A 4,982-nucleotide genomic window follows, 5' to 3' on the forward strand; every position below is an offset into this window, starting at 1 on the left:
GTTTTGTGACACCTTAAAGATGGAAGAAAATATTTTGGCATAAGCTTTCATTGACTGTTTTGTTTTTATTTTCAGTGTACTATTAATATTTTTTAACAGTTAACTTTCATTCAGCTGTATTTTTAGAAAGTGCTTCAAGTAAATTGTTGAATAATTTCTGACCCGGGCTGTAAATCCAGCATGCTCAGGATTAGCAATAGAGTTAGCATTGCTGTTAGAGCTAGAATTAGCAGTAGAGTTTCATGTATACTGCTTGAATTTCCTAAATCCATGGAGAATTCCAGTATTTCTTAGCAACCATCCTGCTGACAATCAGAGTATGATAGCTCTCCTTCTTGGCACCATAGTTCACCAAAGAATGGCATGGGATTTATTTATTTTTTTCCATCCTGATAGCACAAAATACCCCAGTAACAAAAAGCAACAGATTTATTGGGATAGTTGGTTTTTTGTTTTTGTTTTTGTTTTTGTTTTTTTGTTTTTTGTCCCATTGTTTTTACAGTATCCCCCAGTTATTCAGTGGCTTGGGGAATAGAGCTGTGTCAAAAAGTGGAAATGGTTGAAAAGCTGAACCCAGCCTTTTTTTTTCAGCATGCAAATGCAATACAGAACACTAGATGGTGCCAAATCAACTTAGTCTTGGGGGTGGGGGAAACCCAGCATGCAGAGTAGACTGACAGGGAAAAGAGAGCAGCGTGCTAAATAGATTGAGAGGGGAGAAAGCAATTTATGGTCAGAAGAGCAGGCCATGGTTTAAAAGTACGAAAACCAATTTGTTGAAAAGTGGGAATGTTGGTATAGAAAACAAAACTTGTACAAATGCATTGCATTGGCAATGTTATAGAATGTCTGCATTGTAGGTCTAATGGTGTATGAGTTCTGCAACAAAATGTGACTCAGGGAGTAAAATGGTGAAGGTTAAAACATGATCATTACAAAAGTAGTTTGCATAAACCTGGAAATACGTTTGATGTGTGATTCACTTAAACATGTTTGAACTTTCTGTTCTAAGTATTGGTTTGTTATCACAAACATTGAAGGGTAGACAAAGGCATTTTATGGATGTGTAGAAGACACCCTCTTGTGCTTACACAAAACCTATTTATCTTCTTGCAACCTCTTAAGTTGTCTCTGCTGTTGGCATCTATTTATGTCTTCCTTCCCTCCAACAACTTTGCCAACAAAGCTGTTTTTCCATTACAGCATGTTCTTGACTTTTTAATATGCATACATACACATATCTGAAACTTTTAGGTCTAGCTGTATTAAGGGTGGCTCTTACGTCTTCCTGGGAGGCTTGTACATCCTGATACAAAGCTGCCTTACACTGCTGAGGCATTACATATGTGGTAGAATAGAGCTTACACTCCAGCTCTGAAATGGTAACGTGAATGACAGTTGTCAGAGGTCTGAGTGTAGCAGAAGAGAAGAAGATCCCTGAAGCTATTTGAAATTCATATTTCCAGATCTATTAAAGCTCAATTAGCTCATCTTATGTTTGGGAGATTTGCTACCAAACAAACCTGTTTAGAATTACTTTGAGTGTTTAGTGACAATTTTAACTACTGAAAGAAATATCAGAGAGCTTTCCAAAAGTTTTAACTAAAAAGAATAAGGTTCCATTTTGTTGACTGGTAGTAGCTAAATCTAGATCTAAAGTGTGGACACATCTTCTGCTAATGTGTGGGCCGTTTTGCTAACACTCTGAAATACTCGGAGTAGGACTCAGGAATGCATGATTTAGCTGTTGTTAGACTGCAGCTTCCATCAGCCCTAATTACCATAGAAAATTTTAAGAGACCATGGAAGTTGTAGTCTCAGCAACATCTGTAGAAGTACACATTGCCCATCCTTGCTGTTTGGTGATTCTTATGATATTTCCTGGGGGGTTGGGAGGTGGAATGGAGAAATTTAGTTGAATATATGCTATAGGCATAAGTCTTAATCAAAACACTAGAAACATCCCATGTGAAAATGTTCTTGGTGAATTCCTCACTCGTGTCATTTGTGAGTATACTTGGAAAAATATGTCGATATTCTGCTCTAAGATGTAAATTGCACATGTTGCTTAAAATTAATGGATAGTGTTCTGAATTCTGACATTACAACTCCATTAACAACAAAGAAGCATAAAGACCAACAGATGTAACTGGTCCCCCGGGTTACGAAATACCCAGGTTACGAAATTTTCGGGATACGAATAAATCCCATAGGGATTTATTGTTTCGGCTTACGAAGGTTTTTTCGGGTTACGAAAAAACCCCGGCGCTGTTTTAAATGGAGCCGCGGCTCAGCCGCGGCTTTTTCCCCATTAGCGCCTATGGGCTATTCGGCTTACGAAGTATCCCGGGTTACGAAAGCGGCGGCGGAACGAATTAATTTCGTAACCCGGGGTACCAGTGTATAACACAGCTGGATATATAATCTTCTTCCTTTTGCTCAATTACTGATGTTCTCTGGGCAGTATACAAATTAAAAGGAATTTACAGTGGGTAAGTCATGGTCTTCACAGGGCCGCTGGGATTGGCAGTCCAACAGCTTCTGGAAGGTTGCATAATAATAATAATAATAGGTGGTTTACAGTTTGGGGCGGCCTGTTCCAGCCCCTTTCCCCGCCGGATCGGGGCCTTGGCTGCCAGAACGGCAGCCTCTGAGGCCCCGATCCTCCACTTTCCAGGCTGCGGGGAAGGAGCAAAAGGCTGCTTCCCCGCAGCCTGGAAATAGGTGTCCTTGGGGCTTCAAGCCCCAAGGACACCCGGCGACGGCGGGGACCAAGAGAAAGGGGCCACTCAGCCGCTTTCTCATTTGTGTCGCTGGCGCAGCCGTGTAGAGGCTGCACCAGTGACGCAAATCCTGGAAGGAGCTCCAAAATGGAGCTCCTTCCTGCGCCACCGAAAGCACCATAGGCGCTTTTGCGCGGCACGACTACGTCACTTCTGCACTGTCTCGTTTGGAGGTGGCATGCTGATGACGTCATGACGGCCCCCGTGTGGAACGGCCACTGCCATTTTCTACGTGCGGAGCGTGTATTAGGGTTAGGGGCGTCAAGAAGTGACGCCCCTTCCTAACCCTAATACGTGCTCCGCGCATAGTTTGTGCACATCTGTAACGTGCCCCAATAATTTATACTCCGCTCTTCAGCCAAAAGCCTATCAGAGCGGCTTACAAATGGTTAATTAGACATTTCCCTGCCCTCAGGCTTGCACAATTCCCAGCTCTAAATGCACTTAGTTGTTATGAAAACTCAATTACTGTAGTTACTTGAGGTTTTAGCCAGAATACAATGCACATGGTAGTTTTATTTTAACAACAGTCATTTGGCTCTGAACTATTTGTTATAATTTCACCTGGCTATTTACATTTTTTGCTATAGCTGGATGAATGTGTAAAATGTACATGTGCATGCATGTCAGTTGAGAATAACACTTCATATAGCTGACAAAGTGGACTCTAGACCACATCACAGATTAGTACTCAAGCTGCTTTTCTGTTGCTACTCTGGACATGAAGGGAGGATGGCGGTACGGGTAAATATGATAACACCAAATTATATAGGGTTTTTACAACAAAAATTGAGAACCCCAAAAGGCATTCTATCAGCCCCTTTTTAAACCTATCTCACTTATTAGTGATTGCTGTATCTCATGGTAGTTTTAACTGCCCAGTGTATTATATACTTCTTTTTTTATCTTTCCTGAACTTTTCACTCTTCATCTTCAGTGGATAATCCAAGGATTGAGAATTATGAAGGAGAAAAACATCTAACCACTTTCTCTACACTGTGCATAATTCTATGCTCCCTATTTTCTCTCCCCTCAATAAGCCCTTACCTGTTTTCTAAACTAAATGGACCCAAATGCTGGCATCTTTGCACACAAAATTGCTCCAGCTCATATTTGTTGCTTTCCCCTCTACTCCTGCTATCTATTATAACCTAAGAGCTCTTGGGCTCAGCCACCAGGTGAGAAGTTGTTAGCGTACATGTGAAGCTGGATTTGGGGATTTTGCACCAAAATTTACCCCTTTGCATTTGCTTGGACCACATTTTCCTCTAATTCCTTTGAATTGCCCCACACTTTTAACAGAAAAATAACAGTTTTTCCAAACCATAAGTAGATTTCCAGTCACTTCTTTTTAAGAATTTTGGCAGTCTGTAAAGCTCCAGAGAGTTTCAGGGGTAGAAAACTGGCCCTTGGTCCAATTGCCTTTGCCAGCCCTTGGCTTATAGGCATCTGCTTGGACCCTCTATAAACAGAATTGTCCTGAAGTACCAAAAGTGCAAGTATCATACTTTGGTTACTGCAAGTGTGAGGAGGGCAAAGCCAAACCTCTGAACAAATTTTGCCAAAAACCCCACCCCAGTGATAGGGTCGCCTTCGGACCGCCGTAAGTCGGAAATTACTTCAAGGCCCAAACAACAATTAATGCTGAGTGAATTGGTTTTCTACATAATGGACATACTCTAGAAAAAGTTATATTCAGATCTCATTTAATTCAATATCAGATTGCCCAGCTGGTATTTAGAATGTCTCCTGAGAGGCGTATGAAGAAATGATCAAGGTTTTTAAAAAAATAAACATGTTTCTTCCTATAGAAACCACTAGAGGGGTATCTCTAGTATTTTAAAATGCATCAACCACAAAATACAAGATAGAACCAGTGAATGAAAGAGTTTTGTGCCTGCTTTGATTTTGCTAACCTGTAGTGTTAATAATATGTTTTAAGACTGTGTCAAGAAGCATTGTATAAATCAGTAGCTCTGATAATAATAGCATTGTCTGGTTCCTGCCTGCTATAGATGCAAGAGGAAATCTGTGTTCAGGGATTTAAGACTAGGGTCCAAAACACACTGCAGAAATACTGTAATCCAGTTTCAGACCTCTTTAACTGCCCTGGTGCAATGCTCAGGAACTGTAGTTTTGTGAGCCATTTAGCATCTTCTGTCAGAGAGCTCTGGTGCAACAATAAACTACGATAAATTA

Source organism: Sceloporus undulatus, chromosome 4, assembly GCF_019175285.1.
Source record: "Sceloporus undulatus isolate JIND9_A2432 ecotype Alabama chromosome 4, SceUnd_v1.1, whole genome shotgun sequence".
Classification (NCBI taxonomy): Eukaryota; Metazoa; Chordata; class Lepidosauria; order Squamata; family Phrynosomatidae; genus Sceloporus; species Sceloporus undulatus.